The sequence below is a fragment of the Nymphaea colorata genome, unplaced genomic scaffold, assembly GCF_008831285.2.
Source record: "Nymphaea colorata isolate Beijing-Zhang1983 unplaced genomic scaffold, ASM883128v2 scaffold0476, whole genome shotgun sequence".
NCBI lineage: Eukaryota > Viridiplantae > Streptophyta > Magnoliopsida > Nymphaeales > Nymphaeaceae > Nymphaea > Nymphaea colorata.
The window spans coordinates 4237-29782 of NW_022204982.1; the positions used below are offsets into that span (position 1 = coordinate 4237).

The 25546-nt window shown below is 37.7% G+C and overlaps 2 pseudogenes; both read left to right on the top strand.

The window, feature by feature from the left end:
* LOC116245050 (22.0 kDa class IV heat shock protein-like) lies at positions 1 to 11435 on the top strand (annotated as a pseudogene).
* Positions 11432 to 24351, top strand: LOC116245051 (22.0 kDa class IV heat shock protein-like; annotated as a pseudogene).
* The last annotated feature ends 1195 nt before the right edge of the window (positions 24352 to 25546 follow it).

The following is a 25546-nucleotide window of genomic DNA, read 5'->3' on the forward strand; positions in this document are numbered from 1 at the left end:
ATGGTACCTCGGGAGCCATCCGTCGATATGTGCCAGTTTCTGCAGTCATCATTTCGGTCAGGTGCTACTGGGTGTCCTTACTCCTTTGGAGACCAGGTGATACCCAATAGCACCTGACCGAAATGATGACTGCAGAAACTCACTCCTTTGGAGACCAGGTGATACCCAATAGCACCTGACCGAAATGATGACTGCAGAAACTGGCACATATCGATGGATGGCTCCAACAGTACCATTGGTCTTGTTAAGGATTTTTACTCTCTTTCATTGTGCACCATGGGTTCGGTTATTTTCTCTGGCTTCCCCTTCGAGGCTTTATAGCACTGTCACACTTCGTCTTGGGGATAAGAAGCACTATAATAACAAGGTTGATGTATATAGTTTTGCTATAATTTTGGAGACCAGCGGCCACCCACCATTGTACTTGGAGGGAACAGTTAGGTGGCAACTGATTCCGCCCGTACACGCCACTTGATGGATAAATTACAAGAGAATGACATTATTGTGATGAAGGCAGAGAAGTCCTCCTGATTTTTAGGTACTTCTACGAGTGCTTTTCATAGCAAGCACAGGGCCATAGGAAGATTTCCGAAGAACTTCTGCTACAGCCAGTTCTTTACCACTCTATCATGTTTCAGGCTTTGCATCCGCTTTTGCCGAAGTTGGGATGACAAGTCACAATGCTGTCCTGCCCACGAAGAAGGAAATACATGAATGTTGCATTCGCTTAAGAAGATGAGGAAGTTATTTTGTGACATATCTCCCAAGCTAACCCAGTAGCACCTGTCCACATGCAACTGCAAATACTGGGTTCCCAACTGCCATTGTGATTCTTGCAGTTGCATGTGGACAGGTGCTACTGGGTATCCTTTTTTTGCTTCCAGAGTCGTTTGACGAAGTTAATTTAATGCACGATTCTTCCTACCAATTCATTAATTTGGACTGCACCATTGCACTGTTATGCATTTTCTTCGGTTTGGTGTTCTTGGTTCACTAATTTGAGGAGTTTACCTTGCCATCAACAGATCTACTGCAAACCACAACTACTGAAATTAGTGAAATTAGTGTGAAACTTCTTCTTTTTTCCTGAAATTATTAGTGAACTTTTTATCTAATTTTGTTGAAATAGGCTACCATTGTGATTCTTGCAGTTGCTTGTGGGCCGGTGATACTGGGTATCCGTTTTTTGCTTCCAGAGTCTTTTGATGAAGTTAATTTAATGCACGATTCTTCCTACCATTGTACTGTTATGCATTTTCTTCGGTTTGGTGTTCTTGGTTATCTAATTTGAGGAGTTTACCTTCCCAGCAACAGATCTACTGCAAAATTATATCAGCACATCAATTTTACTTTTGGTTTCAGTAAAATCAAAAAAGTCATGCTACAAAATTTGAATGATGCTGCTGCCGATTCAATCGACACTTCGTCATGGTTTCCATAGTGGACGTTTAACTTTCGTCTATGCTTGCCAAGTTATATGAATCTAAGTATTGAACCAATAGTTTGGTTGACCAGCAGAAATTCATCCCCAAGGATAAGGACCAATTGAATTAAAAGAAACTGAGTGCGAAAATTTACAGAAAAAGTAGTTTTATCTTTGGTTTAAGATCATGATAAATTTACAGTCACGAATGAAGTTGGGGATGCAGTTCCAAGCTATGTTGCTAATATCGTGAGTCACCCAACTCTGCCCTCAATCAACGCTTAGTGAGAAACAAAAATCTGAGACTTTCCTAGAATTGATACACCTTTTCATGTTTTTCTTTTTCAACCTTTTTTCTTTTGTCGTTGCCTAATTTTTCTGAACAAAATATTTAAATTTTAATTCTGAATTGGAATAAACCAGTTTTGGTACTCAACTTCACTGGTGGTAGAAGCACATGTCGACTTCTGGGTGAAGTTGCCCACATATTTTCACGAAAACTATTTATTTATATAAATTGGTTGTTTGCAAACATGTGCTGGGTTAAGCGTATCATGAGTTAATGTTCTTCTACTAAAAATTTTTGGTCCTGCCACCAGTTTTGGCGAACAATAAGATAATGAGACGTATTGATAATGAAACTAATGGGAAGAGGGATTTGGGGCCATACAGGTTCTCCATAACATTACTGCTTTTACTTTGGACGCTCAGTCATTCTTAGCTCAGCAGCTTCAAAATAATGCAATACTGGTCATAGTGCATGAAAAGAATGCAAAACTGGTAGTAGTTCATTCTAGCTTGAATAGCAAAAAATTCTTTTGTATGGGCAAAAAAAAGAAAAAAGAAATCGGCAAAAGTGAAAAGACTCAAAAGGACTTTTTTTTTTCTAGAATTTCAGAAATATCTTTTTTTTTTTCTTTTGGAGTATGCATGTTCCTTGCACTGACCCAACAACTCAAACTCTACATAATGATCACATGTTCTAAATTAAAACATAGTCAAATATTTCGCTTTCATATATATATGTATATTTATTTATTTATTTATTATTTTCAAACACAAAAGTTCTTTCATGTCTTGAAAGAGTTTATTGTCATTTATGTTTACATGAATAAGGACTCATGCTTGAAGATTAAACCTTCAATAATGTGAATGGCAGTCTTTTCTAAATGGGTTATGATCGTGAATATATCCAATGATATATGGTCCACAACACAACATTATTATGCAATCTGGGATTGCTACGGACTTAAGGAGCGACTTAAATATAAAGGGGATCCTCCCCAAAATTTTCAGTTCTACAGTTTTAGCAGCCCACAAGTCGGATTTTCGAAACAATCACCAGCTTAATGGTAAATGAGAACTATCTCACCATCATTTTTCATCAGTTTTTTGGGTGTGAGTTTTGGCACTCATGCACAACTGTTCCTGCTTCCAATTCTTAAATGATAGTCCTTAAAAACTTATCTCCTAGGGGATAGCACAACTGTTCCTGCTTCCAATTTTCCCGGTGTCAACTTTCTGTCTTGAGCATTGAGATTTCCTCTGGCGCACCACATGATTCTCAAAACTTTTCTAATGTACCTTTTCTGCTGTATCTATCAATCAACATCTCAATTATCAATGTTCACTTGTTGTCCGTTCTTAGTAATGGAAAAGTATTCAGTCAGACTCAGCCAGCCATCAGGAACAGACAAAGTGATAAGGAATTAATGATATATGTGAACAGACAAACTCTCGCCCAGATGCAGCAATTAAGCATGGGAAATGAGCCAACTCCAGTTCATCGACCTTCTTTGAGTTGTCTGAACTTGTCTTGTGCCCGTCTCAAGCTGATCAAGACAACACCATTTACCGGCGAATTTTGTTTGTTTTGCGTTCTCCCGTAAAACTGAAAAATGATGATAAGATATCACGACATGAAGGTTCAGCTTGACCACTAATGTCACAGATATAACGAGAATTTCAAAAATCTCATAAGAAATTTTATTGCGACTTTCCCCAGAAATTTTTATTTTTTTTGTTAGTTTTCATATTTTTCTTAATTTTTAACTTTTTAAAAAATTGTCGACATTTGCTAGAAAAGACTCGACAAAACCCTCGCTGAAATTTTTCTGAGAACGATATTTGTAACAACGGTTTTTGGCCCATGTACACACAACAAGTTACACATATTTAAAAATAAGAGTAAAATAGCAAAAAAATCAAAACGCATAAATAAAAAGCCAGATATGCTGTTGTTCTAAAAAATACAAGGCAGCATATAGGGCTCCAGTTATACAATGACCAACAAATTAAATATGAAGATTATGAGGAACACTGTGAGCCAACTTGATCAATCATACAATTTATCACGTGAAAAGCATTTGTTTTTTTTGTGGTTAAAAGTGGATGGCAGCATTACTCTTTAGGATATTTAATATGCCTTCCATGGATGCCAAAAATCTTTTAAGCTTTTTATCTTGTAAACTCGATCATACAAATGGATGCAAAATGTATGAAAATATAGGAATAGATGTAACATCTTTCAAGATTTATTCTCGTGAAAATTAGATTTTATGATCCAAAATGGCTGAGACAGATAAATTTTATTATAATGTTTAGTGTATGCATCCCACTTGCATCACTCTCTCGAGTATAAGTGCTAAGGTTTGTGCTTCCATCTATACGGTTGGATTTATGAAAAAAAAAACCAGCACTAATTTTGCTTAGGAACAGAGAGAGAGAGGGAGATCATAGACAGAGAGAAAAATGGAATTTGTGGAGAACATTTAGTTAATCATTATGAAAGTTGGTAAAACCAGACCACTTGGGTAAGAGACAAAAACAAGAGCTATAAAATTAATCATCCAAATAACTTTTTATAATTTAAAGTTATAGATATGATCTTAAGATCAATTTGACCAGAGAGATATTAAGTTAGTTTTTTTTTAGTTAAATAATGTTTTTAATAATAAAAAAGTGAACGTCTCTTGTAACATCAAAATTTTGATAATAGAATCATAACTTAAACTAAAACATGATTGATATTAAATCAGTTGTTTCGCAACTCTAATACTTTTTTCATCGGTATAATTTTGGTTTCTCTTTTAAAACAAGGTAAACTAATGGGCAAAATATTAAAATCTTTTCTGAATATATTTTCTCCCTTTATGTTGATTATGATACATGGATTTCATATATTTTGTTTTAGTTTCGTTGTGACATCGAGTTCTCCTATATTTTAGAAATTTTGGGCTTCACCAGACGTCTATCGATTATTCATGGCATAATAGAAAGCAGATAATAATGATAGGACAATCTTTACATGTCTTATAATTTCATGTCTAATGACCAAAAGAAAAAAACAATCTTTAGCCACTTGTTTGGTTACCCAAACATCACCTAAGACTGCTCCTGGAATTGTTGAATTTCTAGTCAATAATAAAAGAAATTAAGTGGGTTTTTAAACAAGCAAAATGTTTGAATTTATTAGTGGCGATGAGACGAAACAAATATGCAAATCCCATATAAGTTAAAAAAGAAAGCAGTAAATCAATGCCATATGCTGGAGGCGATGGGGATCTTTAATTTAATTGTACAACTGATTGAAATTCTATAGTATAAAATTCCAGACATTCTAAACCGTGAAATTGTTTGTTTTTATAAATCCTTTGAAGAACTTTTGCAAGTTTTGTTGACATACCAAAATAATACAATACGATTTGATGTTCATTTCTCGATACCTTTCTAAATTTTAGAAAATGTTCGCGACTAAACTGCCATGACCTTGTCAACAATACCCAAAAATTTTATTTCCAGATTGCTCTGAATCAGATCCTGACTCTCTAGAGTGTGGCCGTTACTCAGAGCAGGTAATGGGGATAGAGTCCTTTCCAGTACCGACACTGGAAATCTCTAGATCGATCTCCTTCCTTCCACATTCTTCTTGACTGGTTTCTGGTTTCTGTTGGTCGCCATTAGAGAGACCAACGGAATCAGGGATTCCCCAGGACTAGTCTAGACAGATGAACCCCCACCATTTCCATCTCCCCCTATAAATACCTCGACCGAGCTTCCGGGGAAGCATCAGTTTCGTGTTTCTGCACATATTGGACAAGTTAAACTATCAGGTCTCGTTTTTGCTATGTCTCTTAAGTGCTTCTGATTGCTTGGCAGCAGAAGATGGGTGGTAACGGGCAGATGAAGAGGGCATCTTTCTTGGTGTTGTTAATCGCATCATTGGTGGTGGGGGTGGCATTCCTGCCGCAGACGGCGAGCACCCTGCTTCCCTACAGTAGGCTGTGGGACATGATGATTCCTCAAGAAGCCGTGGATCCCTTCAAGATCCTCGAGCATTCCCCTATTGCAATTCCCAAGTCTCAGCATACGACCTTGACCCTTGCCTGCACCGATTGGAAGGAGACCTCTCATGCCCATCTCATCACCCTCGATGTCCTTGGTACGTATCTTCTTCTTCTTCTTCTTCTTTTCACCATTTAATCTTTTGTTGGTCCTTGTTCTTTTGTTGTTTTGCAATTGGTGTCCCTCATTTGAACTCCAAAAAATGGAAGAGTAGGAGATTGGTGCTCTTGATAACTTTTGAGAAAATAGAAAGAAGACAATGAACACAGATTTACGTGGTTCAGATTTGTCAATCCTACGTCCACGATATGAGCATCACGCAGCCTTGCTCTATTTTCTCATCATTTTTCTTTAGAGATTACATTGAGTATACATAGCACTGGAGGAAGACTTTGGAGGAAGGCCAAGAAGGAAGGTTTTTCCGCCTCAATGGCTATACAAATGGCTATAAGAGAAAAATATAGCAACAAAAGCAAATACTAAAAAGATAAGAAATTATTGACAAATTTGTATGTGTGATGCTGAAACGTTGACTTCTCATCACCCCCTCAAGTGGGGCATACAAGTCATAGCAGCCCTACTTGTTAATGGCTTCATTTAACTCTTTTCTTGATATTGCTTTGGTTAATCCATCTGCAAGTTGTTTTGAACTTGATGTGAAGGGAGTACTGATTTCGCTGTTCTGAACATTTTCTTGTATGAAGTAACAGTCAATTTCTATATGTTTTGTCTTTTCATGGAACACGGCATTTGCTGCAATATGAATAGCAGCTTGATTGTCACAATGCATTGGTGTTGGAGAACTGAATTCTATCCCATTTCAGATAAAAGAGTATGAATCCAAGTAACTTCACTAGTTGTAGTGGCAATCTCCCTGTATTCCGCTTCTTCACTGGACCTAGAAGTGGCTCGTTGTTTCTTACTTTGCCAAGATACTAGGTTATCGCCTACACAAATACAATAACTAGTAGTGTATTTTTGATTCCTGCTTCCTCCCCAATCTGCATCAGAATATGCTCTAATGTTGACATGGCCATTTCGTTTATATAATAATCCTTGGTCGGGAGACTTCTTCAAATATTTGAGAATCCGTTCAACCATGTCCCAATGTTCCTGAGTCGGATCATGCATATGTTGGCTAACAAGATTTACTGTGTAGGTGATGTCGGTATCGTGACTGTGAGATATATAAGCTATCCTACTAGTCGTTGATATCTTGAAATTTCTGGAGTTTCCTGTTTCTCAGTAATGGCTTCTTTGTTGTTGTTGACCACTGGTGTATCTACACAGGACGACGTTCAAGCTTTCCAGTTTCTTTGAGTAGATCAGTAACATATTTTCTTTGCAACATAGATAGTCCTTTCTTTGACTATGCAATTTCTATTCCCAAAAAATATTTTAACTTTCCCAAATCCTTTATATCGAAGGTCTTTTGAAGTAGTGCTTTTGCATCCATGATCTTGAAAGTGTTGCCACTTGTGATGATTATGTCGTCTACATAGATACGTATCAAAGTAATATCATTGTCTTTCTTACTAATAAATAACGAGTTGTCAGCCTTACTCCTATAGAATCCATACTGTTCAAGTGCTTTGCTCAATTTCAAGTGTTGTGCTCGAGGAGATTGTTTAAGTCCGTATATCGTTTTCGCAGCTTGCAGACTGATGTAGACTTTTCTTGAGTCCATCCAATATGTAGTTTCATATATACTTCTTCTTCTAAGTCTCCCTGAAGAAAGACATTTTTTACATCTAATTGAAATAGTGACCAATCATAATTGCAAGCAATCGAGAGAAATATTCGAACTGTATTCATCTTGGGTACCGGGCCAAATGTTTCCTCATAATCCATTCTTTGTGTTTGAGTATACCCTTTTACGACCAGCCTGGCCTTGTATCTTTCCACTGTTCTATCACTGTTGTATTTGATTTTAAAAACCCATCTGCAAAGAACTGCATGTTTTCCTTCAGGCAATTGAGTAATCTCCCATGTTTGATTTTTGTTTAAGGCATCAAGCTCTTCATGCATAGTTTTGATCCAAAGAGGATTATCTTTGGCCTCCTCATAAGATCTTGGTTCTAATTCTCTTTTTATGATAGCCAAAAAGGCGTAGTGTTTTTCTGAAAAAAATTTAAACATCACATTGATTTTTCGATAGAATGCATAATTGCCTTATATGTCACATATCTTTCAAGTGCCTAGGAGGTTGAATGGTTCTTTGTGATCTTCTAGGCTCAGTGACTTCAGTTGTGCCCCTTCCAACTTCATGAGCTCCCAAGTTTTAAAATCAAGGTCTGCACTTGAGCTTCTTCTATGCATTATGATTACCTTGGTTGGTAGAAATGGCAACTAAATGATCATAAATGGTAATGTTTGGCAGAATAGTCTCCCCTATCGTCTTTCTTGATGATGGTGATTTTTGAAATATAGCAGTGACTCATCAAATTTGACATTTCTAAAAATATACATGCGCTGGTCACAAGGATTGTAACATCTATACTCTTTTTTGTTGACTGAATATCTCATAAATTCACATTTGCGAGCTTTAGGGCTTTGTTTGTCTCGTTCAGTTTTGTCGACCATAACATATACAATGCTTCCGAACAATTTCAAGTGATCGATACTAATCTTGTGTCCTGTAAGGATGTGAAGAGGTGATTTTCCTCTTAACATGCAGCTAGGAGTTCAGTTAATTTGGTATCAAGCAGTCATAATCGTCTCTCTCCCAAACTATTTAGGCATACAAGACTAAAAAAGTAAGGAACCTGTAATTCTGTAATTTCAAGAATATGACAATTTTTCCTCTCGTCTACTCCGTTTTGTTGCGGAGTTTTTACACATGAATATTGATGCATCATGTCACTCAAATTCTCAAAATTTTCAAAAAAAACTGCTTTTAAACTCAATCCCATTGTCGGTTCTTAGGGTCTTAATACCAACATTGTATTGACTTCGCACCATATTGTAGTCAATCACAATTTTTTCAATAACTTGATCCTTGGAATTGAGAAGATATAACCAGGTTACCTTAGAGAAATCATCAATAAATGATAATTAATATTTAAAACTATTATATGATGTTACTGGGGTAGGACGCCAAACATCAGCATGCACCAATTCAAATAGTTCACTAGCAACAATTTTGGACAAAACAAAAGGAGGACAAGTCATTTTAGCATATTGACAAATTTCACACACACGTAAATCAAAAGTTTCTTGAGGAAAAATTAACGACGAAATTCTACTGGACGGGTGGCCAAGTCTGCAATGCCATAAGTGAGAATCAAATCCCGAGCTAGCAGTCATAGCAACATTATTATTTTGATCAATCACATACACTCCATTCTCTTCTTTTCCTTCACCAATAGTCATATTCATCAACCTATCCTGAAACATCACATTGGTATGAGAAAAGATAACATTGCAATTTAGATTAAGTGTAATCTTAGAAACAGAGAGTAGATCAGATGCCAGATTAGGCATATAAAGAGTCTTTAATTCTTTTTCAAAAAAACATGTTTTCCCAACTCCAACAACTTTAATGGAGGTGCCATCAGCTATAGTCACGTTCTATTTTCACTTTTATTTTTTATATCTTTCAAGTTATTGTGAAAACATGACATATGTTCAGATGCACCTGAATCCATGATCCAGGAGTAATTTCTAGTAAGAGAGGGATCTGAGTTCATACTTGGTTGATTTTTAGGTGAAGTGAACGCTGATGCAGCAGTTGCTGTGTTGGTGTCTTTTTGGCCATTCAAATTTTTAATCATCTTTGCAATAGTAGCAAGAGTAACATCACCTTCGTCGGATTAAACCAATCGTTTGCCTCTATTTCTGAGCGACGGCCGAACCTCCATTTTTTCTTCATGTTTTTTGCTGACCGAGGCATTGAATGCAACTTTTTCAATGTTATCACTACTAGTTTTAGTATTAATAGTGTCACTAGTGTTCATAATCTTCCTTCTTTTTGCTTCTCGTAAGAGGGTGTTACACACCATATCCCAAGACGATAGATTATATGTCATTAATATTTGTCTTCTTGCTTGATCTTAATCTTCACCTAAACCAGCCAATAGTTTGAAGGTTCTTTCCTGATCTCACTGCCTCTTATTGCGAGCAAGGTCAGTTGAAAGCGGGCAATGAGTGTCCATCTCATTCCACTTCCCTTTAAACGTAGCAATATGGTCGCTCAAGGTCATATGACCTTTCTTCAACTCATAAATCTCATGGGAGAGTTGATACATGTGCACCGTACTATATTTTTCACTATATAACTCTTTGGCACCATTCCATATTGGTTCGGCAGTTTTGAAATAATAAAAACTCTCAGCAATTTTAGCATCCATAGAATTCAATAACCAAGACATGTCCATATGATTACCGAACTCCCACTCATCATAGTTAGGGTCGCCAATGGTAGGTTTAGATTTTGTTCCATTAACAAACCCAAGTTTACATTTCCCACTTAAGAACAAAGTAGTAGCTTTGGACCATGACATATAATTTAAGCCATTCAATGAAACATTTGTAATTTTGAGAATGGTGGTACCTGTCTCCACGACAATATGTTGTTGTGTTGAAGATCCACAAGTAGAGTTCAGTCTTTGAGAATCACTGGTTCCTTCGTTGGCGTCCATTGAACTTCAGAAACTTGCGGCACTTGTAAATCTTGTATCTCTTCATAGGATTGTCCAAAAAATATAAAAATTGATTTAAAAATACTAGACACATTTCTGAATCCAACGCCACCTTGCTCGATCTCTAAATCGCCTCCAGTAAAAAACGTGACCCAGAGAAAGTCACGCCTAGAATTCCTTGTCTGGCGAGCCTTGCGCAGGGTTATCTCCGAGGACAGCAACTGCGGTACATGTAAAATGTCGGCTCCTCCCTCGGCACCTTATCACACGGGGTCTCCCGAGATCATTGCTCTGATACCATGATAACTTTTGAGAGATTAGAAAAAAGACAATGAACACAGATTTACGTGGTTTAGATTTGTCAATCCTACATCAACGATAAGAGCATCACGCAACCTTGCTCTATTTTCTCATCATCTTTCTTTACAGATTACATTGAGTATATATAGCGCTGGAGAAAGACCAAGAAGGAAGGTGTTTCCCCTCAACGGCTATAAGACAAAAATATAGCAACAAAAGCAAATACTAACATGGTAAGAAATTATTGACAAATTTGTTTCCGTGATGCTGAAACGTGGATTCGTGTTGTTGAAACGTGGACTTCTCATCAGCTCTATCTCTCTCGTTCTCTTCGTTTTTTGAATTGGCATGAATGATTTCTCCAATAGTAGTGCTAAAGGTGATATATGTTTGGGAATGGAATGGAAGGGGTGAAGAAGGACAGAAAGATTGAGGTAGAGGAGGGAAGGGTACTGAGGATCAGCAGGGAGAGGAAAGGGGAGGAGGAGAAGGAGGCAGAAGGCATTTGAGTGGCACTGGGGGGAGAGGCCCATCTGCGAGTTCTGGCGGCAGTTCGGGCTACCCTACAATAAGAACATGGATGCCGTCAAGGTGCACCTGGATAATGGTGTTTGAAGGTAACCATCCCCAAGCTGGCGGAAGGGAACGGTAGACAGCCTAAGGTCATCGACATAGTGGAAAATCGGTCTGCCGGCAACATCAGCACCTCCAAGAATGAGCTGAAATGAAACCGTTAGCAGAAGTTGCTCTGCTGCAGCCTCCTAAGAGTCCCATCTACCGTTCTGTTCGTCCTTAGTTCGGTCGTAGTGTATATGATGCAGAATGTTTCGTGTAATGGAACTACTTTGGTGCATAAGAGTAAATAAAATGCTCAGCTAATAATGACAGCGTCATTTACTAATTTGCTCGAATCAATCTCTTATTTTGTTTGTATGGGAAATGGGGAAAAAAAGAAACGAAATGATGAATATAAAGGCAAGCTAATAAAGTAAAGGAACGAACTGCTGCCAGAAGGTATTTGCCGAGGTAGAGTCGGGCCTTCTCCCAGCAAGACTATATTCAATAGGCATCAGTTTTTTTTCTGCCGTCCAACCATGCTTGCATGCTTCTTATTCTGTTTCATTTTTTTAAACTGTTGCAGGAATCAGCAGCTGAGCCGATGAATCTTCTGACGTGAGTCTCTTATTTTGAAAGTGCTTTCGGTAATGTGTTTTGCGTGTTAAAGTTTATGATCTCACATTCTTGTTGTGACAGGACGAGAAAGAAGAGGAGGATGAGCCTGATGAAGCTGACATTGAGGAGCCAGAGGATGACAAACATGTAAAATATTTTGCCCTAATTTCTTCTTAGATTCTTAGTTCCTCTACAATTTTGGATGGTGTGATTATGCCTTACCATCATTTGCCAAATGGGATTTGGCCAAGTCTACCTTGAGTTGGCTCTCATAACCATTTGGGACGTGGTATGGTGTGATCTTCCATTACCACAATGGATGTGTAGATCTCTACATCTTGTTGATCTGCTTACCAGCATTTTTTCTTTTCTTTTTTTTCCTGGCATGTTTTATTTAAAACCGTAATGGAACTGATTGTCTAAAAAATGCTCAGCTAATAATGACAGCGTCATTTACTAATTTGCTCGAATCAATCTCTTATTTTGTTTGTATGGGAAATGGGGAAAAAAAGAAACGAAATGATGAATATAAAGGCAAGCTAATAAAGTAAAGGAACGAACTGCTGCCAGAAGGTATTTGCCGAGGTAGAGTCGGGCCTCAGTGCTTATACAGCATCAACACGCCCACAGAGCAATAATATAGATTTTGGAGAGAATGTATGGTATTGATTGCAGGGTTAGGATGGCAATGAATTGGATTCAGATTGGATATTCCTTTTTATCATATTGAATTGATGTAATTGGATATTCAAATATTTGGGTTCGAATCTAGATTCGAATGGCAGATAAAAAAAGTTTGTCATATATATCTGAATCCAACTTTCAAATTCATAACTGAAATCTACATTCAACTTTTAAATTCACAACTGAATTTGAATGGTATAATAATATGTTTTGAACAGACTTTAAAAATGCAAAGGTATCTGATATAAGAAAATTTAATTGGTTGACTTCATGTCTATTATTCGATCAGATATTTATTTATAATTATTGAATCTGAATCCAATCAAATGTCTTTTTTTAATAGGTCCATTGGATATTAATATTTTTCCCACATCTCACTTTCTTGAAGCAGTGTAATCAAATGTCGGATTCAAATCCAGTCCATTCACATCCTTATTTGCAGGGTCTTATATTGACAAACCAATTTTGGACCTAGCTGGGCAATCCAATGAATATGCCTCCACCCGCTGATTTAGCTTGGCTTTTTCCTTCTCCATTAGCTACAATTGGCCAAATCAAACTTTGTTTTCCACCAGCATCCTCATCACCGTCATTTTTGTTTGGTCTACTATTTTTTTGGAAACAATGTCAAATATCGGTTAATCAAAAGCAGTAATTTGACAATGTGAACTCAGGTAGTGCCAAATTCAAAAAGTAAGACGAGAAGAATTCCGTCTTTCTTGAATATCAAAACATGAAATATGAAACTTCTACTAATAAATGAGCAGGTTATGACCAACATATAACTAATGATTTAGTGGGCCTCTTTTTTTTTCTTTAATCTCTGCGCTTGCACACATAAGCATAATTAGGTTCTCTCAAAACTTGGCGCATTTGCACTACCAATTGCACATTCACTTCATTGAGGTCAAATTTTGGTGCATATTCACTTTGAAGACACTGAATCTGCTCCTTTCCAAATTGGGAACGTCTTAACCCAAACCTAATGCAGTTGGCACCACTACAAAAATCCCGAATCATGTAGGACCATCTTATTGCTGTAATTTAAATTTGGTTGTAACTTTCCGAATCATAATTGTAAGAAAAAATTGCATATTAGTGAATATATTAGATAAAACAAGGAATTATCCAACAAATTTTGGGGCTTTTAAGTTTATGTGGAAAAACAACCTCAATCATAGTAAGAATGTAAAAGAAATATTCGGAATTTATCTCAATGAAACAAGGCAAAACCATCATCATCTCCACCCAAACAAAATGTAAAGACTAAATTCCAAATGGTAAAAAGAAGATACACTAAACATGAACTCGATGCTGAGGAGAACCTAGAAATTCCAAACGAAAAGAAAATCTATCAAAGGTACCATCCGCTAGCCCTTAAGAGTGGGAAAAGCATTCAAAAGGGTTCCCTGTTAGCAGTGTGGAGGAAAAAATAACAAAGTAAGAGAAGAAAGAGACTGATCTGACGCAGCTACTGTACATAAAAAATATCAGTCGACAATGGCCAAGAGAGAGAGAGAGAGAGACTCATGTAGGGCCACCGACGTCTAGTGAGTGTCCCTACTGGGATTTAGATGCTGTCTCAGGAAAGTTATCTTGGGTAAAAATCGACTTCTTAAAAAAAATGCACAAAAATCAGAAGCTATTTCACAACATAAAAATTATGGAAAATTTAAATATGCAAGAAACTAATAATCCCAACATCAAAAAACTAAACGATTAAGCAACAAATAAAAAAAAAAATTGGAAACAAGCAATTCGTCATTAAAGTAGATGAAAAACCACTTAAAACACTTCTTTTTATTTTGGCTTTTTTCCAAAAAAGGTGGGGTTTTAAAGTTTAAAATGACAGACTTGTTTTTGTGTTTTTTGCATATTTAAAATTATCACACACACACGCACACTCAATTTTTATGACTATGGTCTAAGCACATCCATATTTGTTATTTTCATCTAAATCTAACGTGCAAATTGGCAAGCAAATGATAAAAACGTCAATGGCATCTCCACTTATTAATTTACTCATAATGGCTTAAGACTATAAATACCGGGGCTGGGGAGTCCAATGTCCTCACCCTAATAGAAGAGGAAAAAAAAAAACCTTAGACTTTTCTAGCAACCATTTCTTTCTTTCGAAGAGAGAGATGGAGATTGACATCAAAGAGAGGGGCTCTATTGCAAAAATGAAACCCCCCAAGCTATTCACCCCGCACAGAGTAAGTTCCTAGTAAATATAGGGTTCCTCCTTCTTAAGCGTATGCAACTTTCATGTACTTCCTTCTTCGTGTATGGGCAGGACAGCATTGTGGCTTGTCATCACAACTTTGGCAAAAGCAGATGCAAAGCCTGAAACATGATAGAGTGGTAAACTGAACATAACGACTGCACTCATATAACTTAACCAAGCTTATTTAATTGCCAAATTTAACTTTTTTTCCCGGACTTCTGTCTCTGTACATTGCAGGATGCTTCGGTTTCTCTGGAGCTTGTTGTGTAGCACCTGGCGGCTGGTTTCTCCCCAGTTCAATGTGGACTTGTTTTTTTTTTTTCTTCTTTTGGCTGTTCAACGTGTTCATCCGGGCAAAGAACCGGCTGTAGCAGAAGTTCTTCGGAAATCTTCCTAAGGCCCTGTCCTTGCTATGAAAAGCACTCGTAGAAGTACCCAAAAAATCGGGACGACTTCTCTGGCTTCATCACAGTAATGTCATTCTCTTGTAATTTATCCATCAAGTGGCGTGTACCGAGGGAATCAGTTGCCACATAACTGCTCCCTCCAAGTACAATGGTGGGTGGCGGCTGGTCTCCAAAACTATAGCAAAACCATATACATCAACCTTGTTATTATAGTGCTTCTTATCCCCTCGACGAAGTGTGACCGTGCTATAAAGCTGCGAAGGGGAAGCCAGAGAAACTAAGCGAACCCATGGTGCACAACGAAAGAGACTAAAAAAGCTTAACAAGACCAATGGTACCTCGGGAGCCATCCATCGATATGTGCCAGTTTCTGCAGTCATCATTTCGGTCAGGTGCTACTGGGTGTCCTTACTCCTTTGGAGACCAGGTGATACCCAATAGCACCTGACCGAAATGATGACTGCAGAAACTTACTCCTTTGGAGAGCAGGTGATACCCAATAGCACCTGACCGAAATGACGACTGCAGAAACTGGCACATATCGATGGATGGCTCCGGAAGTACCAATGGTCTTGTTAAGGTTTTTTAATCTCTTTCATTGTGCACCATGGGTTCGGTTATTTTCTCTGGCTTCCCCTTCGCAGCTTTATAGCGCTGTCACACTTCGTCTTGGGGATAAGAAGCACTATAATAACGAGGTTGACGTATATAGTTTTGCTATAGTTTTGGAGACCAGCGGCCACCCACCATTGTACTTGGAGGGAGCAGTTATGTGGCAACTGATTCCGCCCGTACACGCCACTTGATGGATAAATTACAAGAGAATGACATTATTGTGATGAAGCCAGAGAAGTCCTCCCAATTTTTTGGGTACTTCTACGAGTGCTTTTCATAGCAAGCACAGGGCCATAGGAAGATTTCCGAAGAACTTCTGCTACAGCCTGTTCTTTACCACTCTATCATGTTTCAGGCTTTGCATCCGCTTTTGCCGAAGTTGGTATGACAAGTCACAATGCTGTCCCGCCCACGAAGAAGGAAATACTTGAATGTTGCATTCGCTTAAGAAGGAGAGGAAGTTATTTTGTCACATATCTCCCAAGCTAACCCAGTAGCACCTGTCCACATGCAACTGCAAATACTGGGTCCCCAACTGCCATTGTGATTCTTGCAGTTGCATGTGGACAGGTGCTACTGGGTATCCTTTTTTTGCTTCCAGAGTCATTTGATGAAGTTAATTTAATGCACGATTCTTCCTACCAATTCATTAATTTGGACTGCCCCATTGTACTGTTATGCATTTTCTTCGGTTTGGTGTTCTTGGTTCACTAATTTGAGGAGTTTACCTTGCCATGAACAGATCTACTGCAAACCACAACTACTGAAATTAGTGTGAAGCTTTAGCACAATGGTTGCCTAAAACTTCTTCTTTTTTCCTGAAATTAATAGTGAACATTTTATCTAATTTTGTTGAAGATAGGCTACCATTGTGATTCTTGCAGTTGCATGTGGACAGGTGCTACTGGGTATCCGTTTTTTGCTTCCAGAGTCTTTTGATGAAGTTAATTTAATGCACGATTCTTCCTACCAATTCATTAATTTGGACTGTGCCATTGTACTGTTATGCATTTTCTTCGGATTGGTGTTATTGGTTCTCTAATTTGAGGAGTTTACCTTCCCAGCAACAGATCTACTGCAAAATACAACTACTGAAAATTATGTCAGCACATCAATTTCACTTTTGGTTTCAGTAAAATCAAAAAAGTAATGCTACAAATTTGAATCATGCTGCTGCCGATCCAATCGACACTTCGTCAAGGTTTCCATAGTGGACGTTTAACTTTCGTCTTTCCTTGCCATGTTTGATGAATCTAAGTATTGAACCAATAGTTTGGTTGACCAGCACAAATTCATCTCCAAGGATGAGGACCAATTGAATTAAAACAAACTGAGTGCAAAAATTTACAGAAAAAGTAGTTTTATCTTTGGTTTAAGATCATGATAAATTTACAGTCATGAATGAAGTTGGGGACGCAGTTCCAAGCTATGTTGCTAATATCATGAGTCACCCAACTCTGCCCACAGTCAACGCTTAGTGAGAAACTAAAATCAGAGATTTCCTAGAATTGATACACCTTTTCATGTTTTTCTTTTCAACCTTTTTTGTTTTGTCGTTGCCTAATTTTTCGGAACAAAATATTTAAATTTTAATTCTGAATTGGAATAAAACAGTTTTGGTACTCAACTTCACTAGTGATAGAAGCACAAGTGGACTTCTGGGTGAAGTTGCCCACATATTTTCACGAAAACTATTTATTTATATAAATTAGTTGTTTGCAAACATGTGCTGGGTTAAGCGTATCATGAGTTAATGTTCTTCTACTAAAAATTTATGGTCCTGCCACCAGTTTTGGCAAACAATAAGATAATGAGATGTATTGATAATGAAACTTATGGGAAGAGGGATTTGGGGTCCATACAAGTTCTCCATAACATTACTGCTTTTACTTTGGACGCTCAGTCATTCTTAGCTCAGCAGCTTCAAAATAATGCAATACTGGTCATAGTGCATGAAAAGAATGCAAAACTGGTCGTAGTTCATTCTAGCTTGAATAGCAAAAACTTCTTTTGTATGGGCAAAAAAAGAGAAAAAAGAAATCGGCAAAAGTGAAAAGACTCAAAAGGACTTTTTTTTTTCAAGAATTTCAGAAATATCTTTTTTTTTTTTCTTTTGGAGTATGCATGTTCCTTGCACTGACCCAACAACTCAAACTCTACATAATGATCACATGTTCTAAATTAAAACATAGTCAAATATTTCGCTTTCATATATATATGTATATTTATTTATTTATTTATTATTTTCAAACATAAAAGTTCTTTCATGTCTTGAAAGAGTTTATTGTCATTTATGTTTACATGAATAAGGACTCATGCTTAAAGATTAAACCTTCAATAATGTGAATGGCAGTCTTTTCTAAATGGATTATGATCGTCAATATATCCAATGATATATGGTCCACAACACAACATTATTATGCAATCTGGGATTGCTACGGACTTAAGGAGCGACTTAAAGATAAAGGGGATCCTTCCCAAAATTTTCAGTTCTACAGTTTTAGCAGCCCACAAGTCGGATTTTCGAAACAATCACCAACTTAATGGTAAATGAGAACTATCTCACCATCATTTTTCATCAGTTTTTGGGTGTGAGTTTTGGCACTCATGCACAACTGTTCCTGCTTCCAATTCTTAAATGATAGTCCTTAAAAACTTATCTCCTAGGGGATAGCACAACTGTTCCTGCTTCCAATTTTCCGGGTGTCAAATTTCTGTCTTGAGCATTGAGATTTCCTCTGGCGCACCACATGATTCTCAAAACTTTTCTAATGTACCTTTTCTGCTGTATCTATCAATCAACATCTCAATTATCAATGTTCACTTGTTGTCTGTTCTTAGTATTGGAAAAGTATTCAGTCAGAGTCAGCCAGCCATCAGGAACAGACAAAGTGATAAGGAATTAATGATGTATGTGAACAGACAAACTCTCGCCCAGATGCAGCAATTAAGCATGGGAAATGAGCCAATCCAGTTCATCGACCTTTTTTGACTTGTCTGAACTTGGCTTGTGCCCGTCTCAAGCCGATCAAGACAACGCCATTTACCGGCGAATTTTGTTTGTTTTGCGTTCTCCCGTAAAACTGAAAAATGATGGTAAGATATCACGACATGAAGGTTCAGCTTGAGCACTAATGTCACAGATATAACGAGAATTTCAAAAATCTCATAAGAAATTTTATTGCGAATTTCCCCAGAAATTTTTATTTTTTTTGTTAGTTTTCATAATTTTCTTAATTTTTAACTTTTTAAAGAATTGTCGACATTTGCTAGAAAAGACTCGACAAAACCCTCGCTGAAATTTTTCTGAGAACGATATTCGTAACAATGGTTTTTGGCCCATGTACACATAACAAGCTACACATATTTAAAAATAACAGTAAAATAGCAAAAAAAACAAAACGCATAAATAAAAAGACAGATATGCTGTGGTTCTAAAAAATAGAAGGCAGTATATAGGGCTCCAGTTATACAAGGACCAACAAATTAAATATGAAGATTATGAGGAACACTGTGAGCCAACTTGATCAGTCATACAATTCACAAATTATCACGTTAAAAGCATTTGTTTTTTTGTGGTTAAAAGTGGATGGCAGCATTCCTCTTTAGGATATTTAATATGCCTTCCATGGATGCCAAAAATCTTTTAAGCTGTTTTTCTTGTAAACTCGATCATACAAATGCATGCAAAATGTATGAAAATATGGGAATAGATGTAACATCTTTCGATATTTATTCTCGTGAAAATTAGATTTTATGATCCAAAAAGGCTGAGACAGATAAATTTTATTATAATGTTTAGTGTATGCATCCCACTTGCATCACTCTCTGGAGTCATATAAGTGCTAACGTTTGTGCTTCCATCTACATGGTTGGATTTATGAAAAAAAGCCCAGCACTAATTTTTCTTAGGAAGAGAGAGGGAGAGGGAGATCACAGACAGAGAGAAAAATGGAATTTGTGGAGAACATTAAGTTAGTTAATCATTATGAAAGTTGGTCAAACCAGACCACTTGGGTAAGAGACAAAAACCAGAGCTATAAAATTAATCATTAAAATAACTTTTTATAATTTAAACTTATAGATATGATCTTAAGAGCAATTTGACGAGAGACATATATTAAGTTACTTTTTTTTTAGTTAAATAATGTTTTTTAATAATAAAAAACTGAACGTCTCTTATAACATCAAAATTTTGATAATAGAATCATAACTTAAACTAAAACATGATTGATATTAAATCAGTTGTTTCGTAACTCTAATACTTTTTTCATCGGTATAATTTTGGTTTTTCTTTTAAAACAAGGTAAACTAATGAGCCAAAATATTAAAATCTTTTCTGAATATATTTTCTCCCTTTATGTTGATTATGGTACATGGATTTCATATTTTTTTGTTTTATTTTCGTTGTGACATCGAGTTCTCCTATATTTTAGAAATTTTGGGCTTCAGCAGACGTCTATCGATTATTCATGGCATAATAGAAAGGCAGATAATAATGATAGGACAATCTTTACATGTCTTATAATTTCATGTCTAATGTCCAAAAGAAAAAAACAATCTTTAACCACTCGTTTGGTTACCCAAACATTACCTAAGACTGCTCCTGTAATTGTTGAATTTCTGGTCAATAATAAAAGAAATTAAGTGGGTTTTTAAACAAGCAAAATGTTTGAATTTATTAGTGGCGATGAGACGAAACAAATATGCAAATCGCATATAAGTTAAAAAAGAAAGCAGTAAATCAATGCCATATGCTGGAGGCGATGGGGATCTTTAATTTAATTGTACAACTGATTGAAATTCTATAGTATAAAATTCCAGACATTCTAAACCGTGAAATTGCTTGTTTTTATAAATCCTTTGAAGAACTTTTGCAAGTTTTGTTGACATACCAAAATAATACAATACGATTTGATGTTCATTTCTCGATACCTTTCTAAATTTTAGAAAATGTACGCGACTAAACTGCCATGACCTTGTCAACAATACCCAAAAATTTTATTTCCAGATTGCTCTGAATCAGATCCTGACTCTCTAGAGTGTGGCCGTTACTCAGAGCAGGTAATGGGGATAGAGTCCTTTCCAGTACCGACACTGGAAATCTCTAGATCGATCTCCTTCCTTCCACATTCTTCTTGACTGGTTTCTGGTTTCTGTTGGTCTTCATTAGAGAGACCAACGGAATCAGGGATTCCCCTGGACTAGTCTAGACAGATGAACCCCCTGTTGGGATACAATGCGGATAAACACGAATCTACTAAAAAAGATTCAACAACGAAGTATAGTCCAAACCGATCATGCAAGAAGCAACAAACCAACGACCAAGCAATCACAAATGCGCAAGAAGATTTTTACGTGGAAAACCCCTCTAAACAATGAGGGTAAAAACCACGGGGTACTACGACCCAAACTCAATCCACTATAATCAATGATATAAGTTGTCCCACGAGGGGCTACACAAAGCCAACCCTCCAGCAATAATATCTCACCAAAGCTATATGAGAAAAACAATGGAAAAATATCACCGATTGAATGCCCAAAACGTGGATTGGGAGGAGATGCGTTTCGCCTCCTCGTTGGAATCGAATCTTGCTCTAGCCAAATGCTCGCAACCTTCTCTTCCTCTTCTCCTTTCTTCTTCTCCTTCTCTCCTCTCTTCTTCCCCTTTTCGCCTCTTGTTGTGTAGCCACCAAGAGAGAGTACGAAAGGTCACACCTCTCCTTCTCTTTTCCCAAAAACGGAACCCTAAAGAGAGAGTGAGAGAGAGACGTGAAAAAGAACGAGTGAGAGTGGGGGGCACCATCGGGTGCCCTCCTTTTCCTTCCGCCCGTCACTTAAGTGACGGGCTGGATCGGGTCCACTTGAGGCTGGACCCGACCCAACACCCCCACCATTTCCATCTCCCCCTATAAATACCTCGACCGAGCTTCCGGGGAAGCATCAGTTTCGTGTTTCTGCGCGTATTGGACAAGTTAAACTATCAGGTCTCGTTTTTGCTATGTCTCTTAAGTGCTTCTGATTGCATGGCAGCAGAAGATGGGTGGTAACGGGCAGATGAAGAGGGCATCTTTCTTGGTGTTGTTAATCGCGTCATTGGTGGTGGGGGTGGCATTCCTGCCACAGACGGCGATCACCCTGCTTCCCTACAGTAGGCTGTGGGACATGATGATTCCTCAAGAAGCCGTGGATCCCTTCAAGATCCTCGAGCATTCCCCTATTGCAATTCCCAAGTCTCTGGATACGACCTTGACCCTTGCCTGCGCCGATTGGAAGGAGACCTCTCATGCCCATCTCATCACCCTCGATGTCCTTGGTACATATCTTCTTCTTCTTCTTCTTTTCACCATTTAATCTTTCGTTGGTCCTTGTTCTTTTGTTGTTTTGCAATTAGTGTCCCTCATTTGAACTCCAAAAAATGGAAGAGTAGGAGATTGGTGCTCTTGATAACTTTTGAGAAAATAGAAAGAAGACAATGAACATAGATTTATGTGGTTCAGATTTGTCAATCCTACATCCACGATATGAGCATCACGCAGCCTTGCTCTATTTTCTCATCATTTTTCTTTAGAGATTACATTGAGTATACATAGCGCTGGAGGAAGACTTTGGAGGAAGGCCAAGAAGGAAGGTGTTTCCACCTCAATGGCTATACAAATGGCTATAAGAGAAAAATATAGCAACAAAAGCAAATACTAAAAAGATAAGAAATTATTGACAAATTTGTATGTGTGATGCTGAAACGTCGACTTCTCATCACCCCCTCAAGTGGGGCGTACAAGTCATGGCAGCCCCACTTGTTAATGGCTTCATTTAACTCTTTTCTTGATATTGCTTTGGTTAATCTATCTGCAAGTTGTTTTGAACTTGATGTGAAGGGAGTACTGATTTTGCTATTCTGAACCTTTTCTTGTATGAAGTGACAGTCAATTTCTATATGTTTTGTCCTTTCATGGAACACGGCATTTGCTGCAATATGAATAGCAGCTTGATTGTCACAATGCATTGGTGTTGGAGAACTCAATTCTAAGCCCATTGAGTATGAATCCAAGTAATTTCACTAGTTGTAGTGGCAATCGCCCTGTATTCTGCTTCTGCACTGGACCTAGAAGTGGCTCGTTGTTTGTTACTTTGCCAAGATACTAGGTTATCGCCTACAGAAATACAATAACCAGTAGTGGATTTTTGATCCATGCTTCCTCCCCAATCTGCATGAGAATATTTTCTAATGTTGATATGGCCATTTCGTTTATATAATAATCCTTGACCAGGAGACTATTTCAAATATTTGACAATCCGTTCAACTTTACTCCTATAGAATCCATACTGTTCAAGACCTTTGCTCAATTTGAAGTGTTGTGCTCGAGGAGATTGTTTAAGTCCATATATCGTTTTCGCAGCTTGCAGACTGATGTAGACTTTTCTTGAGTCCATCCAATATGTAGTTTCATATATACTTCTTCTTGTAAGTCTCCCTGTAGAAAGACATTTTTTACATCTAATTGAAATAGTGACCAATCATAATTGCAAGCAATCGAGAGAAATATTCGAACTGTATTCATCTTGGCTACCGGGCCAAATGTTTCTTCATAATCCATTCTTTGTGTTTGAGTATACTGTTTTGCGACCAGCCTGGCCTTGTATCTTTCCACTGTTCTATCACTGTTGTATAACCTTTCTGTTGAACTGCATGTTTTCTTTCAGGCAATTGAGTAATCTCCCATGTTTGAAAGATACATGTAAAATGTCGGCTCCTCCCTCGGCACCTTATCACACGGGGTCTCCCGAGATCATTGCTCTGATACCATGATAACTTTTGAGAGATTAGAAAAAAGACAATGAACACAGATTTACGTGGTTTAGATTTGTCAATCCTACATCAACGATAAGAGCATCACGCAACCTTGCTCTATTTTCTCATCATCTTTCTTTACAGATTACATTGAGTATATATAGCGCTGGAGAAAGACCAAGAAGGAAGGTGTTTCCCCTCAACGGCTATAAGACAAAAATATAGCAACAAAAGCAAATACTAACATGGTAAGAAATTATTGACAAATTTGTTTCCGTGATGCTGAAACGTGGATTCGTGTTGTTGAAACGTGGACTTCTCATCAGCTCTATCTCTCTCGTTCTCTTCGTTTTTTGAATTGGCATGAATGATTTCTCCAATAGTAGTGCTAAAGGTGATATATGTTTGGGAATGGAATGGAAGGGGTGAAGAAGGAGGACAGAAAGATTGAGGTAGAGGAGGGAAGGGTACTGAGGATCAGCAGGGAGAGGAAAGGGGAGGAGGAGAAGGAGGCAGAAGGCATTTGAGTGGCACTGGGGGGAGAGGCCCATCTGCGAGTTCTGGCGGCAGTTCGGGCTACCCTACAATAAGAACATGGATGCCGTCAAGGTGCACCTGGATAATGGTGTTTGAAGGTAACCATCCCCAAGCTGGCGGAAGGGAACGGTAGACAGCCTAAGGTCATCGACATAGTGGAAAATCGGTCTGCCGGCAACATCAGCACCTCCAAGAATGAGCTGAAATGAAACCGTTAGCAGAAGTTGCTCTGCTGCAGCCTCCTAAGAGTCCCATCTACCGTTCTGTTCGTCCTTAGTTCGGTCGTAGTGTATATGATGCAGAATGTTTCGTGTAATGGAACTACTTTGGTGCATAAGAGTAAATAAAATGCTCAGCTAATAATGACAGCGTCATTTACTAATTTGCTCGAATCGATCTCTTATTTTGTTTGTATGGGAAATGGGGAAAAAAAGAAACGAAATGATGAATATAAAGGCAAGCTAATAAAGTAAAGGAACGAACTGCTGCCAGAAGGTATTTGCCGAGGTAGAGTCGGGCCTTCTCCCAGCAAGACTATATTCAATAGGCATCAGTTTTTTTTCTGCCGTCCAACCATGCTTGCATGCTTCTTATTCTGTTTCATTTTTTTAAACTGTTGCAGGAATCAGCAGCTGAGCCCGATGAATCTTCTGACGTGAGTCTCTTATTTTGAAAGTGCCTTTCGGTAATGTGTTTTGCGTGTTAAAGTTTATGATCTCACATTCTTGTTGTGACAGGACGAGAAAGAAGAGGCGGATGAGCCTGATGAAGCTGACACTGAGGAGCCAGAGGATGACAAACATGTAAAATATTTTGCCCTAATTTCTTCTTAGATTCTTAGTTCCTCTACAATTTTGGATGGTGTGATTATGCCTTACCATCATTTGCCAAATGGGATTTGGCCAAGTCTACCTTGAGTTGGCTCTCATAACCATTTGGGACGTGGTATGGTGTGATCTTCCATTACCACAATGGATTGTGTAGATCTCTACATCTTTGTTGATCTGCTTACCAGCATTTTTTCTTTTCTTTTTTTTTCCTGGCATGTTTTATTTAAAACCGTAATGGAACTGATTGTCTAAAAAATGCTCAGCTAATAATGACAGCGTCATTTACTAATTTGCTCGAATCAATCTCTTATTTTGTTTGTATGGGAAATGGGGAAAAAAAGAAACGAAATGATGAATATAAAGGCAAGCTAATAAAGTAAAGGAACGAACTGCTGCCAGAAGGTATTTGCCGAGGTAGAGTCGGGCCTCAGTGCTTATACAGCATCAACACGCCCACAGAGCAATAATATAGATTTTGGAGAGAATGTATGGTATTGATTGCAGGGTTAGGATGGCAATGAATTGGATTCAGATTGGATATTCCTTTTTATCATATTGAATTGATGTAATTGGA